At 36.3% G+C, this 24,879-nt stretch overlaps 1 long non-coding RNA gene across 1 annotated transcript in view; it reads right to left on the bottom strand.

Moving 5' to 3' along the window:
- The window catches only part of LOC112450262, a 62,778-nt gene that overhangs the window by 34,031 nt on the left and 3,868 nt on the right, over window positions 1–24,879 (bottom strand). Inside the window, exon 2 of the long non-coding RNA XR_003038818.1 lies at window positions 10,375–10,482. This is a non-coding gene — a long non-coding RNA (uncharacterized LOC112450262). The remainder of the gene's footprint in view (window positions 1–10,374; window positions 10,483–24,879) is intronic.

Below are 24,879 nucleotides of genomic sequence, written 5' to 3'. Positions count from 1 at the left end.
TTAAATAATTCTTTAAATCCTGTTTTATATACAGAAGAAATCATCATACATTAAAATGAACAGGACAGCATCCTGTGTAAAAGACAATGCATTATGAGCTTTACCAAGTAAATTGTCCAACTTTTTTATTGTTTGTTTACTATGCATATATTAAGAATTTAGTGATCAGCGAAAGTGCACTGCAAAACAACATATTTCTCCTTGGCAATCAACCAATGATAATTGAGGCCCTCATGATTGGAACTGTAATTGCTTAGTGATGTTACACTTTCATCAATAGATAAAATACACTAACTACGGTTTGATTACACTGCATTTGTTTTTCCTCAAGTGATAAGAGAGGCTGTTAGTAATGTATGATTTACAAAAATAATGTTGAATACATTTTTCCTGTCTTTTTTGCAAACTTGCATCCTAATTTTTCCTACATGCCATGCAATGTAGTCTGCCAAAAAACAAACAAAAAGGAAAAAAATAAACATGGCCCGGCTTGACAGGTTTGCCGGCTTCAACAATAGCGAGGTAAAATAATTCTGGAAACGTTTTGCCCAGTGGTGTTCTGAAAAAGGCCATTTCCTCAACATAAAGAGCCAGAGGGAACATTTCTCGGAGGCAGTTTCTTTTGTGTTGTATCAATTTCTTATGGCATGCTGTTGTTACCCTCTCTAGTGGTGCATAACAACCCCCCCTCTTGCCTTAAAAAAAATAAAAATAAATAAATAAATAAAAACATTTCTTTAGGAGAAAGCCTCATAGGGTTTTGACATTATGTTGCAAGTCAGCTGCTGTTGGATTGGGCACTTTACACCATTCCTTAATGTTAAGACTTCTTTGTTTCTACTTTGCAAATTTGGCTAGTTCTGACAGAAAACAAATTATTTTTTTCCAAAACAACATTTCTAATGGCGTGAACAGAGACAAAAATAATAAAAAAATAAAATAAATTAAAATGTTGTCTCACTGCTTTGATGCAAACAATTACTTCGTAGTGACAAAGTGTTTCTATACAAAGACACACAACTTGGAATACATATAATAAAACTAATTTGCTTTTCAGGAAAAAAAATTAAAAATCTAAAACTGAACTTAAATAATCTTAAAGAGTCAGACCTCTAGAGTCATAAATTGTAGTAACTAATAAAGTTAGCGACCAAGTAAATTATTGACTGAACCCAGTCTGCTGAACGTATTCCATCATTCACAAATTTATGGTAATTGTAGTAATGGGACTTTATTTAAACATACCCTCAACAGTTAAAAAAGGACCTGCAGTATACATATTTTGACATTTGTGAAAATTGTTCAAAATGATAAATTAAATATGATGCAACTCTTCAGGGTTGATGGAAAAAAAATGGAAAATAGAAAAAAAATTACAAAATACCAAAACTTGAAGTATTGGACATTAGAGATTGGAAAACAAAGTTACTGTATTTTTTTCCCCCTATTAAATATAAGGGCTTACATCATTATGCTCATTTGAGACAAAAGAAAAAAAAACAACAACATCAAGAACAGGATTTTAAAAGTGAGGAGAAATGTGGGAGGAACTTCGCTCTCCAGCTTGAGGTGGTTATGCTGTTTGTTTTATGGGAGTACTGTAGCAAGCAGAAATGTTGTTAAATAAAAAGGTACACTGCACACTCAGACTGCAAAACACACCAGCAGCATCAGTGTCAGCAGTTAACGAGCAATATAAGCTTATTTGTTCACTTTCAAGATGTATGTAGGAAAGCGTGTTTGTGCCAGGTAATGACCAGGATGTGTCAATCAGTTCCTCCAAAAACAGTAGCATGCGTATTGTACATTGTTATACCTTAACGATTGCTAACTATATCTAAAGTAAAAATATACGTTGCTTGACTGGCAACTTAAAACACATGTAATCCTGTCAAAGACTTAAACAAAAGTAATCTTCTATTTACATAACAAATTAAGTACAAATGTTAGGTAGCACAAAGAAAGCAAGAAACAGAAATATGACTTTGCAGCAATTCTCTTAAGACCTGTTCATCACTGAGAGCTTTGCCTTTTTATCTTACTGAAGGTCCACCTTAAGTGGTTTGGGGAAAGAAAAAATAAAACAGTCACACTGAAGCACACATACAAGAAAAACATCTAACCAAACAGAGTCCTTCAGCAGCTCATATTCTCCCAGTCTCTGAAAATCCAGAGAAAAGCAATGTTGACACTGGCCCCATTTATCTCTGTGGGAAGTACTTTAAGTAAAAGGTGCAGGGTTTTTTGGGGGGGTGGGGGGGTGGGGGTTGGTCTGCTCCTGCACTGACATACATGCATGACCAAAGCAACTGCAAAAGTTTAGTATTTGAGTTTACAGAAGGAGAGTGACTTTCTCCAGTAAAAATGCCACTACGGTGCTTTATGTTTACACAGCAAACTGCTTATCTGTCAAGAATCAAATATGGTACCATTTTTTTTTCCAGGAAAATCTATAATGCTGACAGAAACGTGGCATGTTATACACAAAGTCTTAAAAAGCTGACCATGCACCAAATTATCCCACCCCTGCTTTTGTGTATTTATTTAATGTGGCTGCCTGTAGGTCAGATCTTTGCCATGTTAAAAGTGATATGTAAAAATTATTAATTATGTAGCGAGACTGTCCTCATAACTAAAACCTGTTTATTTGCTATTATTTAAAATTTATATTTAATTTAAAAAAGATTATTTAACAAATACCTACCAAATAACATTATTACATGGAAAAACTGTTTGGTAGAAATTGCCCATCTCTGTCAGGTTCTGTAATAACCTGGATGACACAGCACCCCATCACCCCATCAGTCATTAAAAGCTATTGATTTGTAATAGCTGCAATGAACAGCTTTAGATGAAAATTGCCACTGCAATTGATCCGTCAACCTGCCATTTGCTACATCCTGAGTGTCAGTACAATAAGTCCGATTGAGAGATGATTAAAGGACAGCTTTTTCTCCACAGCACCTAGCATGCCATTACGATCACTCAACGGTGTTTTGTGTCAGCATGTATTTAGGTAGCCATTATATTTAGACCAAAGCATGTCCAAGACATTTCATTAGGACCCCAGGAAATAATGTCAACTCATGAAGAAAGGGCTAATTATGTCTTCTTTACTAGATTTGGGTCCTTTCACTCAGTTAGGAATAAGGTCAAGATGTGCAGCAAAAGATGTCAATACAATTCTTTTTCTGTTTTAACAAACATATAAATCCTTGTCACAAAATAGAATTTAATAGTCGCTGTGCTATTGCGTACGTCCAGGGAGTTAGTTTACTTATATACTTTTCAGATACAGTTGCCTTTAGAGTTTGTTTATATATCATTACATGAGAAAGAAAACAGCTTTCTTGTCTCTAACTTACATTCATGTTCCAGTCAGCTTGCAGGCACTAAGATACAATGAAATCTAATATATAACTAGTTTTTTTTTTTTTTAAATGCCTAACATTGTTTAATTTACCACTTCTCAGCCCTTGCTTATGATGGTTCTCTGTGATTTTACTTTTCAATTTTCCAACGTACCACTGAAACAAATCTGAGCACATTGCTTTAGGCTTAAAGAGGCTGTAATGTCTTGTACTTGTCTTCATTGTAGAATAGTTATCTCCCAGAGCAATAATGTTTTTTTCCCCCATGTCTGTGTGTGTTTGTCTGTATAGTTAGCAAAATATCTCCTGAATCACAGAACAGATTTGATTAACACTTTCACAAAGTAATCATTGGATGAACATCTACAGCTGATTAACATTTGGACTCAATAATGGGAAGAACTGTACCTAAAGCCCCATCAACATGAAACACATCTGTAAATTTCCAGGCATACACATTAGTATAAAGTCTGTTTCATGTGCAACCGTGTTAGAAGATGCACAATGCCAGCAACCACATGCTCACATTTACCAATGTGATACTGGGTCCACAGATGGATGTGCACAGAAAAAAAGTAAAAGAAAAGTAAAAGAAAGTGTGTAAAGATGCAGGGAACATGGCCAAAATAAGGAGCTGCCTGCATCTGAAAAGTAAACAAGTCCCCTAAGGGTACACCACTGTCAGATTCATCTGAGTGTGTTATTGTTTAAAAGACAATAGAAGACAGCACAAACACACGGTGATGTATTTGTGCTGGAGATGTCAGTAGTTTTGTGAGTGCGCTGCTTGTCAATTTGTGTTTGCATGGCATGGGTTATCAAAGTTATGAGAAAAGGAGAAACCATGTGAGAAAGCGATTAGTGCAGCCAATAGGGGTCCTACAGAGAATGTGTGATTAGTGTATTAAGCATGCATCAGAGCCCCTCCAAGCTGTCTCGACAGAGGAAGGGCGGTTAGATAAATAGCTTTAATATCCCTGTATTGCGATAACGGAGCAACAGTTGTTTCCCATTGATAGCTTAGGGGTATGACAGACGAAGACACCGACCTTTGGAAAGCAGTCTGACTACCCCCTGCCCCCCATCCTCAGAAAGCTTGTGACCCATTCAGGCCCCGGGGACAATGAACCAGCAGCACCAGAAGGAAAAGCCCATGTATGTTAGAGGAACAAAGGCAGGCTGATGCACTGCACTCTCCTTTTATATCCTGTTGGGGGTAACCTGACCTTCTGCCAGTTGTTTCAACATGGTGAAAGCATCACTAGTAAGACACTGACCTCGAGATCTTGGTCCTCAAAAGTCCCCACCCCCACTCACTAAACTCGTGAACTCTAAAAACACACATAACTTTTACATTATCCTCCTTAAAGTTGAAAAATATTCAAAGAGGAAAAACACAGATGTGTGCTCAAAGTTTTATTGCCTATCAATTTTTTACCAGCAGCTTCTATTTTGTAAGTCTTGCATGCTGTCATTATACCAACGTAAACTATATACATAAAGAGAATATCAATAATATTTTATAGTATAAACATTTTTTCTCTTCAAAATGAAAGCTTGTTATGTTTATTTTGTTCCCAAATATCTAACATGTGTAGAGGAAATGCAATGCATTGATTCTATGTGCTGCCGTTTGTTCTTTAATATTCTTCATTTATATTGTAGACATAATCAACATGAGGAAGTGCTAGTTCTCTGAATTTAAAAATAAAACATTGCTTTGAAACACCTCACACAGCTGGGGAACTGCTACCTTATTTACATCTTCAAATGATTTAGGGACAAACCAGTCAAGAAAGACAATTAAAAATGGATACGTTTGAAGTAAGCATAAAATAACATCAAACAAAGAAATAGCTAGTTTTTTTCCCACAGAATAGGTTTATTTTTTGTAAGTGAAAAGTGTGAATCCTTTCAAATTACGTGCAAAACTGTAGTTTAAATAAATAATGACAAGGATTCTTTTTCTTTTTTTACACCAGATAGGTGTTTAAAAATGTATTGTCCACTGACATCAGAGGAATCTGAAAGGCGCCAATCTTTACTTTTTCTAACTTCTTTCTTCAGATATTGACACTCAAAAATAGCAAAAAGTAATCTCAGTCATCTTCCACTTTCTATATACCCTCTATCTTTTCCCTACTTCCGTCACAAAAGACGGATTTGAGTTGCTCAAGTGATAGCTTGAGTGATGGCCATCTTGGGAAATGAAATATTTGCTGAAACTCTGTGCCCTTGAAAGTTAATTCAAAAGAACATAGGGGGTAAGGTGGAAACAGTGAAAGGAAGCGGTAATGAGTTTTGGGCTTTGGCTACATTTCTCTTGTTTCTTTCACTCTGCCAGAGTATTCATTTGACTTTTTAAAGATATATCTATATTTCCTTTTAAACAATGACTTACAATTAATAATCTTCTGTATATGCATCAAGACTGAAAGAAATACAACTTTACATTTTTGCACTGAAATGTGGCCTTTACTTGAAGCACAAATTTACTTTGAGGATCGTACTTAACTGATACTAAACTGTAACGAATAAAGTGCACTTTTAAAAGGAGGATTCTTCTTTTAGCATCAATATCTCATTAACATCACAATAATTTGTCTTCAGAGCCAAAACTAAAACAGGTCATTAACAGAAAACAATTAGCAGCTATTTAACACTGAGGAAGTCAAGCTATAAATTTCACTTTAACCAACATCAGCCAGGTAAAATGCGTGAGAATAAAATTTTTCATGCAGGCACATCTTCACGGACCATGACGTGATCATACTCCTTGTTCCACAGATAGTACGCTTTGTCACAATGCATCATGGTGAGAATATATTACTCAAAAGTGAAAGCAAACAGTTAAACCGATGAATCAGTCTGCCTGTTTTAATCAGTCAATAATGACCCCGTTAAATAAAAAATTAAAACTTCAATAGGCCATTCCTGTACATACTTAATTACAACGTAGAAAAATGAAGCTACAGCAGCTGCTACAACCATCTTACCGTAGCCCAAAATGCCCAACAAAAATGTCTGGTAGCAATAAGGGAAGCAAAATTCTGTATGGGGATGGAAGAGTAGAGACCTTGAGGTAGGAGGGGTTTCCCAGGAGTTCTGAGCTGTAGTTTCTCTTTGAGTATAAAATGTACGTGCGAAAAAGACCGACTCACAGCCATGTGAGCGAGAGATTTCTTCACTTCTCGTGGAGTATAAATCCAGCTTGAATCTTGTACCAACTGTAAGACCAACAACAGTAACTCTCAGAAGTCTGCCTAATCTAGCTTTCATTCTAACCGAACATTTTATTACCATCAACTTGAGACCACCAGGGTGTGAATGACTTTCGAAGCTGACAAAATGACTGTATGCAACTCACCATCCTTCTAAGCTTGTGCGACACATACTTGAAAAGTACTCTGAGATAATCATCACTTCAACAGATTCACCTCTTTTGCATCAGCAAACATGAACTGCTCCATCACTGGGCCTGCTTATAGGCTTATGTGTGGTTGTAACAATGCATCTAAACACTGCAAAAAATAAAATACAAAAGTTGTTCATGATTCAAAAAAAGAGAAGTGTAAAAAACATTCATAAACTGAAAATTATTTTGAACTTCAGCTGCTGAGCGATTTCTTTTTTTGGTTGCAATGAATGCATGAAAGTAGAAAACAAAATTATACAAAGCTCAGAGATGTTTCACTTCAGACCCATTTTCCCACTTCTGGACAGCCAATTGCCGACCACAGACATGAGTAATTGGCTAAAAGTGTCAGTGGTACATCTAAACCTCTTCTTTGTTTTCACTTCTTTCTTTTTCTCTACTTCCAGCTCCTGCAGTTGAATGAGCCATGTTGTGTTCTTGGCGGTAATTGCATGAGGTGAAAAGGACCAAGGCTCTTTTCACGGCACCAGGTTGGCTCAGAGGTTACTACAGTCCCCACAATTTGAAGAGCTGTCTGCTTGAAAGAAGAGTTGACCCAGACAAGACAGGAGCTTCTCTTTGCCTTGTGGGAAGCACTGAAAGAGGGCAAAGGTCGCTCCTGTCTGCCCACATTGCATTACTAAGGCCTAACAGCAAATTGTCACTATGGAACTCACCTCTGTGGCAAAAAGATGTTTTAGGAACTAAAGCAAAAGTGACCGCACCAAGGTTGGACAGTCATTGCCAATGGTAAGTTTTGATTTCAGTCGTGTGATGGTTTTAGTCTCCAGGCACAAGAATCTCAGGAGGTTTTTGCTTCAGCTAATAAAAGGTGTGAAAATAGCTAAAAGTATTGCCCTGACTCTTTTTTTTATTTTATTTTAAAATATTTCAAGTACATTATCTGGAACTTATAGATTTAGTTAGATGCATGTTCATCTCTTTACTCATGATGCTTGACTCGTTCCATCCCGATAACACTAAAAATCCTAATTATTCAAACCCGATTTTAATTCAAATATGACACTTCCTAAATTACATTTAATAGAGTATTTATATAAGACCTTTTAGATTTCCTGTCAGTTTTATTTCATCAATTTTTTTTCTAGAAGAAGAAAATTTATTACAAACATACAAGTATTAAAATTTTAAATATAGCCAGTTTAAGATATATATATATTTGTTTTAATTTCCAATTTCTTGCAGCTGCAACAACGCCTCCATTTAATTGTAAAAATAGTTAAATGTTTATATTTCTTAGAGTAGATCTCAAACCTAATGCTAGTGGCTTCTATTGCTTCCGTTCAAGTTTTATGTACTTAACAGCATTTATTTTTTCATATCACTTTTACATAACCTAAACAAAAAAGTAGGGAGAACAAATTCATCTTTTGTGCAAAGGAGTGTTACAGTGGAGAAAAATAAATCAGAAACATTGTTTAAACCTCTGTTTCAGAGTCTTGTATGGTATACTTTTAAAACACGATAGCTTAGCACAGTGTGTGCTGCTGTTTTTGGAGTCTCTTGTACTTTTGCTGGCATGTGACACATTTAGAAAAATACGCAGCTCAGAGAGCTCCTGGGGATCCACTGATCACTCTGTGCCAGATTTCTCATCCCTCTACTGTACATTTTGCTTAAACAAATTAATTTCTTAGGGAGGATAATGTTCACTCCCCGCTCTATAATAAAATGTAGTGTAAGCATATCCTATGTTTCACTAAATCCCCATTCTAATACTGTGTAATTGTAACCAAGTAAAGCACACACAAATTGACTGCGGCTGGACCTCCCAAGCCACTTCTTTTAAACCACATGAACTCCACAAAGCCAATCACGCTGTTTAGCCGACAACCGAGGGCACTTAAATAAACATGAGATTTGAGAAAACTCATTTAGCTTTTGAGCACTTCTTGCAGATGTAAGAAACTTTTTTTTTTGTTTGCACCATAACTAATCTGACAAAATGCCCTGCAAGCATCTTTGTAAATTAATAACAAATAATGAAAACATCTATTTAGGCAGATCTTAGAGTGCTCAAGTTAGTTTACAACGTTTTTTTTTTTTAATATTTCACTTGTCTTGATCACAACACAAAAAAGGGAGCCCTTTAAACTATGGGGGAAGTAAAAATTACATGAAAATTTTCTTGACATTTTAGATGTTTGTTTCGTCCAGCACTTTTGATAAAAGTGAATTGCATGTTATAGTGAGGGAAAAATCTAATTTCTGTTTGTTCCAGCTAGCTGACTTTACGAATGTGAACACAGATCAGCTCAAACAACTAAGATAAGGAAACTGTGAAAGGTTCCACAGCTACTTGAACTTCACAATAATAAGCAATAATGTACTGTTAAATATTTGCTCTTGCACTTCAATTAGACTAAATATCAAATTAAACTTACCAGCGTTGAGCAGTAACAAGATGCTGGTCTGCTAATTATTGTTATAAACTAAAACAATATAAACTAATACAGGACCTGTCCTTGTTATAAGACAGACATACGATATGCAAACTTGATCAAAAGGGACCTGTTTTTTTGGCCAATAATATATGTATAAAAAAGTAACACAATTTCATCATTTGTCCAGGAGACACAGTTATGAACAGACGACCAATATGTTTACTTCTAATCTGCTTCCACTTTGTCCCACTTTAATATTCAAATACTGAACTGAAGCAACAGGGGTTCTTTGCTCAACTTAGTCTCAAATTCTTTGAAATGTACAATTTTCACAGATGAGTTTTTAAGGAGATTAGCAACTGAAGTGGAAAAATCAAAAGTAACCGCTGCAGGCAATTCAAAGATATGAGAAATCCAAAAATATTAGGATTATTTTCTTGAAATTCTTAGAAATATCACCTTAGCTGAATGCGTCATTGTGCCCTAAATGTTCTCTTTCTCACATAATGCTGGCATAGAATTAGTGTAAACATTTAGTTGTTAACTACAGTATTATCTTCAGTGTAAATTCCAAATTACTATTTAATGAGTTGATCAAATACTCTATTAATTAAATTTTCATCAAAACATTTACTTCCCACATAAATAGTCAGAGTAAGTAAGCTTTTAAAAGAGATAACAGGTAAATAAAAGTGTTTCACTTTGTTTTAATATTTCAGAATATAGCATTCAAACCACTACATTTTATATATAAATACTGAAATGTAAATGTGTCAAACCAACATATTCTGCCACAGTCTGGTCTGAATGTACAAATTATCCTGAAATTATAATCAATTGAAAGCTGAGAGCATTTCTACGCCAGGGTAACAAAAGAGGAAGGTTGGATAGTTACTGCTAGATTTAAAAGTCTAAACCACTGCCATCCATCATCACTTCATCTTTAAATAGTCATACTCTACACATTGCAACAAAGGTAACATTATGTCAACAAGCAATCACACAAGCCGCTGAGCACCACAACTGCTTAATGTAACTGCATATGAAACTAATGTCAAAAAGAGATAAAGTTGTGTTCATTCACAAGCACCTAAAGCAACCTAAAGAGCTCTTAACACCGCACATAGAAATCCAAGCAGCAGCCTGCATCATATGGCACTGAGTAAATGGAGCAAGGTCTTACCTTCAGAAGAGTTTCTTCCTTGACCTGGTATGTGGAAATGTATTCATCCAGTCCTTAAATGCATCCACATCAGGTTGACCTCAACAGGAGCAAATAAAGGAGTCAATTCTGGGCAAAAGACAGGAAGTCTTGTCAAAGTCAACAGTCCAGATGATAAATAAATAAATAAATCTCTTTCAAATGTTTGTTCGGTAGTCAGAGATGAACCTGGCAGGGCAGAGATTAGTTCATCCAGTGTCAGTGTGTTTTTTTCAGAAGGCAGTGGATGGTTTGAAAATGATGAGTTGCCCATCACAACTTCCCCAAACATCCACAAAACAAAAGCAGCCGCTGGCTATCATAAGTCTTGTGTCTTGTCTCGCCTCCCAGACAGTTGAGTGGTCTCTCATCTGGACTTTATCTGCCACACAAGAGTTGTCCTTTACGAGTCTTACCAAGCAAACAGCGCCTTCGTTGCTGATTATAACCCTGATGTTGGCGGTGGGAATGATGTGTGTGCCCAAACAACATCACTTTTAATGTATGTGCTGTGTGGCCGTGGCTACTCCTGACAGCTAAAGTGATTAACACCTGTTGTTTTGCGGTGAAGAACTGATTTCAGAGGCTGTTTCAAACACTTTTTTTTTCATTGGACCACGCTGCCTCCTCTAGCAAAAAAGATTTTTTTAATGCATATACAACTGTCAGGGTGCTAATATAATCTGCAGCTGGTGCGAAAAACAAATGCTAATTGAACAACTGCTAGCTTAAATGCACAAATAAGAAAACAAGTGAAACTGCCAGTAACGCTTCGTGAGTTATCAAAAATAGACGTTTCTTGAATTTTAACAGGAGTGCTTACATCAGCAAGGTGCATTTAGTCTGTTGTTACTACTCTAACCACAAAATCCTACGATTTATATATTAAAAATGGCCGCAAAGTTGATCCTGTAACTCTGATCGCCTTCCTGGTTAGACGCCCCTAGTGGACAGAAGTTGCGTTGCAGCACCAATGAGAACACACTTGCTCCAGTTTCATTCTGACGCTCCACATTTAATTAATCTTTCTAGAGTTTTAAGAATCTAATTTTGGTTTTCAGTGACAAAGATAATAAATTTTTTGAAGCTCTAGAACAGCACTCAATGCTGAGAGATGTTTTTGCATTCCTATTTACATATTGGGGCTGAAACACTTACTATGCAGCAAATCAGGAAACTCGACCCTATGACCTACTTTTTAACTAATACATGTGATGTACTTAAATCTTGGTGTTTGTTGGTCAAAGAGCTGCATGCATGAAACCAGATGTATCACCGTCCATGTGTGTTATCAATGCTAAGCATCACACAATTTTAACAAAGATTATCCCCAATTACTGTATGTGTTTGCAGTCAGCTGTATACAAGTTAATAAAACTCAGGAGATATGTTTATAGTTTACATTCTGGTTTAAATTAGGCTGTAATCTCTGGGGAAAACACCACTGTTTCTCAGTTTAGATAAATGTATCGCTCTTTTTTTTTCAAATGAGGAGGTTTACAGTGTTTAAGCATTAGCACCTGAGTTAATTTTATACATTTCTATTTTTTCGTTCTTTTTTTTTTCACTATGTCAAAAAATATAATATAGAATACTTGAGAGGACCCATAGGAATAAATCTGCTTTGAATATGAGAGTCTGATCGTCCTTACCTAGGAACAAATTTTCCCCCAAGGGACAAGATGTTTTTCTTTTTCATGTTTTTCAAATGATACAAGATAAAACTATCATTAGCATTTTCTTGGTATGAGCTGTGACCGGTCTCTCTGAAAACAATACTTCCAACGACATTTCACTGTTTGATTTGCTGCAGTAACCTTGGCAATTGCCTCAATCACAGAAAATTAATTCCAGTCATGGCACTCCCTCCTCCTCCTCCCTTGAGCTGCATCGGGTCTACGTATTGTACCACCGGCCTCGATTCACCCTGAATATCAGCCAGGCTCAAAGATTTTTCCGGTCCCTAGACAGGTATCTGTCTGCCTCTGCTCTTGAAATGGGGCAGATTGTGGCAGAATTAGGCCTTCTTTATTTCCATATTCACACATGATGTCAAAGTGCAAAGGTTGACTTTGCTTAATAAAGCTCAGTGTACGGTGGTATATATGGTAGGTGGAAAGCTTGGATTTTTTCCAAGATGTTACTTCTTGCATTTCTGTTTATATGTGCAGTGCATTAGATCAGTCCAATTCCCAAGGAGTTTGGTCAATTATTATTACTCCCCCTTTTAACTCAAAGTTTTGCAAAGAAGCTGCAGTTTACTGCCATTGTGCTGAGGATTGCCATGCCACTGACTTTTCCTATTCGAAGGGCCATGTTGTAGCGCTATCAACAATAACGGGTGCTGTGATTCCAGGCAGGTAGTCTTATTACCATTGCCTCCGTTTTGTGATGCACAATTAATGAGCCATCTCACACAGGTTAGACAAGGTCTTTTAAATACACAGACATTTTCAAGAGCATTATTTAGAGTCTTATTTGTTCTGGCAGACTGGCCTCCTGCAGGATAAAACATTTTACTTTTTTGTTCAAGGGTTTGTTGGGGTTTTTTTGGCAGTTTTATTTAAAGTCATCATACAAACTCCAACAGAACTCTGTTGGGAAGAATAAGATGAATTATAATTGATAATTAAGTGCTGTCATCTCACAGCATGAAGGTCATAGTTTCATAGTTTTTTGTGTCTTGAGTTTGTACCCTCTCTTTTTGTCCATCTGGGTTTCCAACGGTTCAAAGATGGCAGATCGCAACTGAGGTAAATTTGAAACAAAAGAAAATTGTCTTGTTGGGTGAGTCACACTGTGCACAGACCTCTGCTAAATTTGAATGTACAATATCCAACAAAAACTACACAGTAGATAGATAAATCATAGGCAGGTCAGGTACTATTTTAAACATTTACAATAGGAATTATTATTATTATTATTATTATTATTATTATTAGGAATTATTTAGATGAGAATTAAAAGGATATTTTGTAGTTATCTTTGGTAATTAGGCCTTTTTTATAGTTTTTTTTAATTGCTGATTGTTGATGGCCATTTTATCTTCAAAAACATGCATAATTTATGTCCTGAATGAATTTGTGTCACAGGGAAAATGATGTATGTATGCTCATGTAAAGGAATGGTAACTTGGGGGAGGTGGGTTGAATCTACAGTGGGAGGTTGTCTCAGACCAAAGGCATCTGTGTGGGAGTGGCTGTAATTGGCTACAGTGTGGCATTGTCTCATTAATATGTGGCCCAGGGGAAGGAGACAGCCAACTTCCTCCCTCTGTGTTTGGTTGTTTGACTGTATCTCCATTGATGCTAAATGCAGAGCTCCCGGGGCACGCAACGCTTTTCTGCCTGCTTCGTTAAAACCAAGAAAATGAATATTAATGTTGGACAGGCTGGAAGCTTCAGTAACAGAAGGGTGTCGTAAGTCTGAAAGGCTGTTACCCCCTGATTTCTGGATGAGCTTAATGGAGTCTCTTTGAGACTGTCCCATCCTGCAGGATGGCATGTTCTATCAGTGTGCTGCGGACACTTGTTATCCCCGATTACAGGAGACTGAGGGTACCACGGCACTTAATAAATGCACTGGGCACATGTGGGAAAAAAGGCAATCATTAATTACCTTAAAGTATTTGACTTAAATATGTTGATTAAAATTACATGACCTAATGTGGCTACATACACACCACAAGACAATTTTATTATTATTTTTATTTTTTTTTAATAAATTCTCTGATGTAAAATTAAGTAAACCAATCAGACACTCATGGGCTCTTGCTTGTTTGCAACAAAACAAATAATCAATTTCTTTTAGTATTTCATGTGGACAGAGAAAATAAAATTTCTAATCTGAGAATTTGGTATGTAATGTGTGAACAGTAGCATTTATGACAACATTCTCTCTGGATGTGCTAACAACTCAGAAAGATCAATTCATTTACATATTTTTAAATCTTTTTTGCATTTTTCATCCAGGTTTATCAGCTAAAAGAAGAATGTTTCTGCTGTCTGTGTTTACTTGTGTCTGTGCTTGAACTAACAGTCCTGTTTGATGGATATAGTCTGAAGTAAACTGAAAGGCAGCAAAGTAAAAGATATAGTAATTTGTTTGATATGTTTGACTTTGTCCAAATAGGGTGCTCCACTTTTTTGGACAGCCATCTCCTTACGTTAGTCTAGTTTGTCCAAAAATCCACAAAACCCAAGTTCTGCAAACCTAAGATGGCAGCCTGTTTCCTTTAGAAAGAAAAAGAAAATGGCAACCTTTGTAAACAAACCAGACTTGTTTAATTCTTTTCTGTTTGTACTGAAATGAAGTGTAACTGAGTGAGTGTGTGTACGTGCGTGTGTGTGTGTATTTGTTTCTCTCTTAGCAAAATATCTCACTGGACAAATTTTACTAAAACGCTCTAATCTATAGATGTACAGCTACAACTGGGTAACTTTTCAGTTCAAGATGGCTGCCATAGCTAAGAAGTCTTAGCAAACAAAAATATGGCTACAACTCAGTTTTACAGGCATTGAGCTGAAATTGTGTGTGGTAATAGTTGAGAGTCATTCCCAGCACACACTTCCAGAGTTAATAGACTGTGTAATATCTTTGCTTAAAATTTGGTCTTTAACAGTTGGAGTCAACCATGATGAAACTCTGGTTTAAAAGTTTAAAACTGCTTCAAAGAATGTTAGGCCTTTAATTTGAAGTTGCATTTGCCTCATTTTCAAACCTGGTAAGAACTAGATATATTTTAAATATGCATAAAACCTTAAAATTGAAAGAGGTTGTCTTGGTGTTTTTACCACAAATGGAAATATAGCTGTTACAAGATTAACTATTCTGTATATACAGCATTAAGACTCTGTGAAAAGACTGACCAAAACTACTAATCTGTCAGTTCCTCGACTGGTCTGCTATCCGTTAGCAATGAGCTGGTGAATAATTAATCATAGAATACATAAAATTCTCACTAGGGAGCTGGTCTGTATCCTCAGAGCAGACAACCACAGAGGGACATTCAAGGTCAGATAAAATAGGTTTCTTTGCCAGCTGTGAGAGGATAAAGACACTGGAAAATACCTATAATTGGTTTAAAACACTGCATCGTGGAAGGCTCCACACTAGCCCTGCGGTCATATTGGCTCTTTTTCCAGTTGAATTTCAGTAGAATTAATGAAACTTCAATTAACCATCAGGGGTCCATCATCCAGCTCACCTTCCTAATCTAGTGTGATAGAAGCAGTTAAAGAATCAGCAGATCCAATTTATACTTTCCCACCAAGTAGAGGCTGAGAGTATTAGATACTGGTGGTTATAACAGTGACATGCTTTCACTGTCAAAGTCTGCAATGTTGCATCATGCAGTGTCACACTGTGTCTGTTTAGCCTTCCCAATAATTTGTAGCTCTATAAACACCGCCACATTATAGACCCGATGTCACACTGTTTAATGCAATCTGACCCCTGATGGTTAAATTATTTAGGTGCTTTGAAGAGAGGAACCCAACAAGCCTCCTTAATTGATACGCCCTCACACTAACGGTCACACTGCTGTGAAAGGGTGCACAGATCATCAGCGCTGCAAAGGCCTTTCAGGCACATTGTCATTCTTCCCCCCACAAACTGGAGGTTTTTAATGAGCGACCACCCTATTTCTGCAGCATTGTCTGCAGTACGGACATCCGCAGCTGGACTTCAGGACCAGGTTCAGTCTCCATTATGCTTCCTTGCTAAATGGGATGAACTGCAGTAATAGATTTTCTTTGTGTCCCACATAAATTCTCAATTACCAGTTTTCCTTAAAGTTCTTTTCACATTTCATTTTGTACTCTGAAGTGGTTTTACCCAAATTATCTTAAATTAAGTTAATTATGTTTGTAAAAGGGGTTGTTATTGATTGCACTTTATTTATGGTTAATTTAAATGAATTACCCAAAACAGGTTTAAACGTGTGAATTCCAGCACTTTGAGTTGACACATCATTCACCAAAGTGACACCAGTGTGGAATTACTAATCAAAACATGCAACATTCTGTTAAGTTAAATATTCATTAAACCAAGCACTTTTTGAATAAATTTTATTCCTAATTTTTGCCTCGAGTAGCAAATGTAATTTTCAAAAAGCATTCTCCCATGTGCAAGCGTGTTCTCATGCAGGAGCCAAAAATGTGCCTAGTAAAATATTTATCTTATCATTAACATACAGCTTACGTTTGCCTGAGACATTACAGTGGAATCCTACTCCGTAATTTTATTTTCCAAGGCTGACCTTGGAACGTTTCGAAGGGCTTGAGGGAGCTCGGACCACAGAACAGCAATGAGCCAATTGCCGTTTGTTAGCTCTGTGGTGTGCAGGTAATAACATAACAACATAATTGCTACGCTTTCTTGAAAACAATTTTTAAAGTGACAATCACTTACTAACATTGTGTCCAAGCCCAACTATGGTGGGCACACAGCCACAAGTGTTTTGACCACTGTCATCAAAGGGATTTTTTTTTTTCTTCAAAAATGAAAACTATTTTTATGTTCATGGAACAAATATTTGATGTTTGATTTAGGTCGAAAGTTTCTAATAAAATTGACATGTTTCTGTACAGCATTAAACTGACTAACTAACCAACTAATTAAATAAATACATACATACATAAATTAGATTTTAATCAATTCAATAAACTACACTGAACTTACTTTTTCTTACCAAATCTAAGGAAAATATGTATTTTTTACTTGTGTTTAGGCTTTACTTGTACAATTAAAACACAAAGCATCAGTTTATGAAATCTCTTTTTTTCGACTTCTGATGCACGTCTCAACTGCTTCACTGTACATATACTGGTCTTGCCTGTAAGCTCCCCTGCTCACCCACACAAAGACAACATTCTTTTACATTTTTATGCTCATCATTCCATCCATCTTCATTTCCGTGTGTCACAATGTAAATCTGTAAAATAAACAGCAGCTTTACCTCGTGGATAAAGAGAAAAGGCTTCACTTGAATAAGACATCAGTTTCATTTCAACAAATAAATCAGTTTCTTCGAATCTTCTCACATCTAAAATTTCACCTGTACAAAAAGAACACATTGGGGTTTATTTAAAAAATAGATAATGATAAAACAGTTATAAATAATTTTGTCCTGCATTTTAAAAGCTCTGCATACTACATTCTAATATTTCAATTGCTGATGCTAAAAACAAAGTTTTTATTTGGTTTTAGTCTGATATAAGACTGTCAATCAACAGCGCACTTAATAGCCCAAGACTTGACTAAAAGTAGCTGTTAATTCATTATCATCATTGCCTATTGTCATATTTTTGTTTTGGACGATTAATCTTATTTTCCAGTGGAGGCAGTTGTGTACGGGCAGGTGTGGTGGATCACACAGGTTTGTCAAGTAAGGAAAGAGTGATTTAATGCTCCTTCCATATGCTTAATCATGTAAAACACACAAACATGGTGGTGATTTGTTGGCTGCCAGTCTTCCTCACATTCAGGGTGAACCATTTGATAGATCAAGGCATCTGGATTTTCATGGCTCCAATTTCACTTTAAAGTCATTAATCCACGTCTGTCTTTGTGCTGTTGTTTTGTAGTTAGTTTGACAGAAACAATAACAAGAATTTGAAGGGAAAAACACACACACACACACACACACAATCATTTTCATTTGTTGGCAGCAATGTTCCATTTGAGACAGAGACAAATGGAGCCCACACATGCTTGGTCTTTTCTTGTAAATGTTTAAAGAATTTGTATATTGTACAATATAATTATCGCTCATTTGTTGATCTAATTACATTAAACAGTAGGAAATGCATTCACAAAAACAAATTCAAGCTCTCTGATCTTGATAGACCACAGAGTAGTTTATAAATAAATTTCAAAAAGTATTCCTCACTGTGAGGCAGTTTGAGCTGTAGAATACAGTAAAACTGCTTTATTGTTCATTTACTGAACAACTGTGAAAAGTCAGGTTCAAGAGTGTATTCAACAAATGCAGAGAGACTTATGATTGTGTTTCTATTCTTCTCCACACACCTGTCTCTCACGCTATCAGTGTGTGCTCAAAAATATAAACTACTGGCATCTCTTAAACAGTTGGCATGAATCAAATACAAATGCAGTAGAGGTATAGCTCAGATCTTTTGAAGTGGGGTTCTGTGGAAAGGTTATGAACAATTTATATTTTGCTCTTTGAAAGACCTCAGTTTGGCAAAATAGATGGTTTGTTCTGACTGGATTGACTGGATTGACTGGATGAACGACTAGTCCAAGTGGGGCCAACACTGAATTGTGACTTGCAATAAAGTGCTGCCTTCTTAAAATAACTTCTATCTAAAAAAAAAACAAAAACTATGAAGTGCAAACTCTTTTTCCTAAACCTTTACATTTTAGCTTACAGTTATTTAGACAGAAATCTTATAATATTCTTGCAGGAAGTGCCTAGTTACAGCCAGTTTATGAAAATAACACCAATGCAAAATTGACAATGATGCAAAAATTTTATAAAACAGTTTGAATAAACCACTATAAAATCTTCAATTTTAGAATGGTTTTAATATTAATATTTACACAAGGGTAAACGTATACTACCTTTTGTCATGCTAATCTGAAAATTTAGGAAGCCACAAGGGTATTTATTGGTGTTTTATTCAGGACTTGAAAAGGTTAAACTTTTCTGGTGTGCCAATCGAACAAATATCAAACATATGAAATGTCAGAGCTTGTACCCCTGAACAAATGAAATCTCGTGGACAATACCTCAGCTCAAGCCCTCCCTCACCTGGCTCATCATTTCTATGCAGTCATATTTGTAGTCTGACATAAACTGGCAGACCAAATAGGCTTTTGTTCACTGAGCTGACCTATTAGTACCCTATTACTTAAACTACTGGACATAAAGTGCAAGGATTCTTTCAACCCATGGCAAAAATTTAAGGTCACAAAAAAAAATTTCTTTGTACGTTTCTTCGTCATTTGGCTCCTGGTTCTACGCTCCTTTATTTCGCCCGCCTGGCAAAGAGCCTCGATTTCTCCCAGTGTGGACATTTTCCCATGTACCAACTCTGACTATCAAAACAACAGTCATTAGGCAAATTTGCTTTGGTGCAGGATTACGTTAATTATCATGGAATTATCACTTCATTAAAGCAGGCAGAGATAAATTATCTCTGATGAAACGAATGCAAAATGAGGAAGTAATGATCGCGCCAGCAAAAAAAAAAAAAAAAAGAATAAATAAAGAGAAGGAGATGTAGTCATTGTGTTCCAGAGAGCTGATCGCAGAGAGGTGAAGCACCACAGCACAACATGACGAAGTAAGCAGGACTCCTTGGAGAGACCGGTTAGGACCACCCATCCCCTTACCCACTGTGATCCAATTTTCCTGCCCAAGCCTCAATAGAAACTGTACTCTCTCCTGCAAATTGTGCGAATCATTAATCACGCCAAATACCATTTTTAATTAATGCCAGGCACTCTTTGTTTCCGGGCAAAACACTATGGTGCTAAAGCAAAATTAAAAAGTGATTTTGACGACTGTAAAGATGTAAAATATGTTTATGGTAAAATTATAGGTTTGCAGATCAGACTGCCCAGTCAGGTTTACTAATGTGCATTTAAAAACAACAGACATGCAAAAGCTTTGCTTTAATCTTTGTTCATCTGTGTAGGTGGTTGGAAAGAAGAAATATTGCAAATTTATCCCCAGTCATAGAAACAAGCCACTGTTTGATGTCTTAACAATAATTTAATCATTCGGCATCCTTGGTTTCTTCTTTGCAAGCGCAGAATGGTTGTAATTTATTTAAAGCATTGTTACTGCAGCTTATTTGTTTTAATGAAAGTATTGAGATCACACAAGTCATTTTGTCACACCATTAGCTCCTTTTCCAGGATTTTTCCAAGGCAGCAGAGGGGGGAGGAGAAAAGAGGGGTGGGGTGTCCTTGGAGAGATAAGATATTCCAGCCGAGTATTCTTTTTTTCTTTCAAACAATCATGTAAATGACTGCAACAAGGACACTGGTCTGTGTTTGATTTACTATCTTGAGAATAATCATATTTCTACGGCGACATTATGCAGTAGCAGGGGTCCTGTCATTCCATCGCCAACTAATATTCACTGATTTGCAGTGTCTAAGAAATAAAGTGTTCCTGTTAAGGTTCATCCGCTAGTTATGAGAAATATATTGTGGAGGCGTAATAAAAGGAAAATATTGCCTGAAATTATGCTTGACCTTTTATCTCTTGTGTAATTTATTTGTGCACTCAATCTTTGTTCCGTGGGTAAAAACTACATTGTTTTCTGCCTTGTTATGCAGAGGTAGCTATTGTAATGATCAGTTTGCTGCTTATTTCTAAGACTTCCAATTGTAATCTGCTGTTTCACACAGACTGACAGATTGTTGCTTTACAAACTGAAAAAGCTTTTCAGTGAATAGAGTGTTGTATTTTGTTGATATAGGGTTGGCAAAGAAAGATTTTCCCACAATTCTGCCTCAATTACCGTCTCGAAATTCATTGAAGCATCTCACTGTCATAAATCAAATGGCTGCAAGTCTGTCTCTGACAACGGATGCAGACTCTGATGTGAGTTCTTTGGCTTAATCTATGGATAAATGTCTCAAAATAAAATAGTTATAATCTCATTGGCAATAAGATTCCCTGTTTCACAGAAATGTTCTTGCATTTTGCTGATCTAGGGAGTCAGTGAACAGCACCATGGAAGCTTTAATTCCCTGAATCCCCAAAGAATCTTCCTCTAATGGAGGCACATTGTTTCATAAAAATGCTAGTTTACTTTAGAAACCGAGGTGCAGGTTGATTAGAAACCAGTCTGTTGAATTTGAGATTATGTTCCCATGCGGGTCAGTGAGGAAGATTGTAAAAAACACCAGAGATGGGGGAAGCAAATTTTTAAAACTGACAGCTTTTCTTTGTGAATCCCTGGTAGCTTTCAGCCTCTCTCCCTCCCTCGCAGTGATGGTGGTATAACCCAGGTCTTCCATTGTTCGAGTGTTTTCGGGGGGGGGGACCTCACACCAGGCTACTTATTCTTCATGAGGTCGCATTAAACAAAGACACTTACTCCCCGTGGGGAACAACCCTGCAGGTTTTTCTGTGCTTTCTGGAAGCTTTGCATTGCTAGACTGAGGTGGAATTTCTGAAGCAGAATTCAGCTTTTATAAGAGGAAAAAGAGGCTGTTATGAATTTTAACGCTGAATACTAAAGCTTGGAAATTTACGTAAAGCTTTGGGGAGCAGTAAGCAAAGCGTTTTTACAACAAATGTGTAACAAACAGTGCATTTATAGATGTATTTCAGAGAGAGTAAGTCAGTAACAAGGCCACAAGTGTTGGTAAATCTTTAGCTTTTGAATGCAGCACTAGATAATACAACACCACAGCATGGCGACATATACACTACTGGGCTGATTATCCTGCTGTCGTGTAACAAATTATATAAACCACCCACAAGAAATCTGTGAAGATGCATTTGAGATGACTTCCATGATGGCCAGAGTAGTTTTATTCCTTTTTCATTTGCTTTATTCCAGGCACTATTTAATGCTCCTCTTTTGTACTAAAGAATTTGTTTTGAATGATTTAGGTTAAGAAAAGAGAGAGAGAGAGAGAGAGAGAGAGAGAGAGAGAGAGAGAGAGAATTTGTTCAGTTTCTTATACCGGCTGTGCTAAAGACTTATGTACCTGTAAAATAAAAACAAAAATCCAAACAGAAAAGAAAAAGCGCCACTCCATTCACTTATTTTTTTTCAGAGATTTAAATAACGTAGAGAACAGGCATGCACTCTACAAACTGTTCCAATTTCAGCTCCCTGAGTAATCTCTCATTTTTCTCTGCAAAACTGTGAAATCCACCGAGTCCTTTTTTGTCATTGAATCTTATAATGACTACCAAAGTTTTTTTTTATTAAAAATCCCGTGTAAACAGCATGCAGATGTGCACGCACTGTGTTCACATTTTATCTGCACGGATCAGCGTAATTCTTTAATAATCTGATTAGGAAGAAGAAGCACACTGTTTTTGGAAATACAAGCATCTTGAATAAATTCCTAAACAAATTATTTGTCATGTTAGATTGAATACCTGCAGGAGGAAACAAATACAACTGATCACATTTAACTTGATAGCCAGATCAGATTATCTGGTTGGAACTAAAAGAATGGATTTTAGGATAAACCTGAGGAAGTTTAAGCATCAGACTTGCAGGACAACACTTTCTGTGGGTGATTTGTTTAGTTAATCTCTCACACACAGATGGACATAAAAATAAAATTAATTTGTTGGCATACAGAACAAAACACATTTCAAACTATTTGGCAACTGTTTTACACCGGATGCCTTTTCTGCCGCAATCTGGGCTCAAACCTGCAGCCTCAGGATTACAAGACCGAGGCACTAACCACTGATCCACCGAGCCACCGCAGCCCCAGCAAACAAATAAATACATAAATAAATTTCTTTTTTACTATTTGTTCTTTACAAAAATATGTGCCAGTGTCTATTTTCCTTTTTTGATCCACACTTGGCCTGTACTCATCTGCTTAGAGTGACAGTTCAGATTTTTTTTTTCTTTTAGAATTCTTTAAAAAATTAATATCTAGCCTGTTGCAGTTCGCTCACTTTACATCCTCAGTTTAGAGAAATAGACCAAACTGTTGAGCCAACATTTAATTAACACTCCTGTGGCCTTCAGGTCAAATGGATCCAAAGTTACGAGGGCTTCAGGAGGTTTAAAATAACTCCAATCTCAAAAATCTTCATAGCAGTTGGAGTGGATACTATGTTATAAACCTTTACATTGCTGTCAGTGTTACAGTGCATGAACTTTTACATAAAATTCCTTTATTATTTGCAAACAAAGCAGCTAGGTATAATGTGTTGCACTTCTGGCTGGAATGTAATTTATTTTTCTCCCAGAGTAACCCTGTAACTACAAATTTACAGCAATATAAAAGTTTTTAAAATATTGCTTGCATGAACTGCCATGAAACCTGTTTTGTTTGGAAATGAGTTGTTTTAAGATTCACATCGGTCGTGCTCCCTCTTGGACTAGCCGTTATAGCTTGTCTGTCTTGCCTTGCCTATTTCTCAAAACTGAAGTCATTCAAAGAGGCTACAACAATTAAAAGGTTTGTTTTTCACACAGAACCAGAACATGGGAACTACAGTGTTGCTTAAAAAAGCATTCAGACCAATTAACTTTCAGAGTAGAACTACATTTTTTCAGTCCAATTGTACACACATGCAGCACTCTAGTCAAGTTTTACACGTGGCAAAAAAAATAAATTGCGATAAGAATTCGCTTTAACTGAGTGTTGTTATATCACATTTTCTGAGTTTCCCTAGAAATGACACATTTTCATTTTATTTTTCAATATATTTGCTAACATATGTAAAAATATCTGTTTTTGCTGTGTCACCAAAGGCTAGGAGGTTGGGAAAAATGTAAATGTTATTCATTGAAAACAAATTTGCAAGAGTTCATATTTCCTAGACTGACTGTAAATATCAATCTCACATGAACGCACTGAAAGAGTCAAAGAAATAAAGCTTTAAAAGACAAGTCACAGTAAAGAAAGCAATGTTTTAGTAAACATTATGCATTTAATATTGTTTGACCGAATGATACTTCTTTTAATTTCTTCATGTTGTTAAAGTGTCTTTTGTAAAAAAGGGAAAATTCTGAGTGTGAGTGTGTTCATTTAAAGTCATATCGTGACACAGCTGAAGGAATTCTTAGTTAAAATAATAGTTCATGTTCTTTCCAGCTACAAGATCACAAAAGCTGATGGTTAATTGTGAAGTAGGCATAAAATAAAATTGTAAGTTAAAATTAAACCATAAATTGAGACAGAAGGTTGTTGATCGAGTAGAGCAGCTATGATACATCTGATTGATAATAATAACTCAAAATTAGGAACAATTAAAGAGAAGACAAATTAATTTAATTAACCCAACACTCCATTTTTCAAATATCAGTTCCAAACTAAACAAGCTGCTGACAGCTGTTCAGGAAACTAGGTGGTTTTTAGCCAGCAACCTTTAGTTTACACAAGTAAAAAAAAAAGTGAGTCTCACAAACAAGGAGGAATGTCAGGAAATGAGTGAAGTCCCTGGTTTACGGCCCTTTGAGACCTCCATTCCTTTCACTGACTGAAAATTTGTCTTGGGATGTACAGGCACTTTATGGGCATAATTGTTCACAAACCAGCCTGTGTGCTCCACCTGAAGGATTCTAGTAGGGAACAAACCAGAGAGCTTTGAGATCGTAGAACTTCCAAATTTACAGAATGTTAATAGGAGAAGTTTAGGTTTAGGTTGATGTTAAAGTCAGGAAAGTAAAAGTGTCAGCAGCAGTATGTGGGATGTAAGGACATCAAACATCACCCCTGCAGTCACCTCAATTTTCTGTCTCGCAAACATTAATTTAAGAGAAAGTACACAACCGACACTCCAATCAGCAATGCAAG

Source organism: Kryptolebias marmoratus, linkage group LG9, assembly GCF_001649575.2.
Source record: "Kryptolebias marmoratus isolate JLee-2015 linkage group LG9, ASM164957v2, whole genome shotgun sequence".
In the NCBI taxonomy this organism is placed as follows: Eukaryota; Metazoa; Chordata; class Actinopteri; order Cyprinodontiformes; family Rivulidae; genus Kryptolebias; species Kryptolebias marmoratus.
This window is presented reverse-complemented; position numbering and strand designations above follow the sequence as displayed.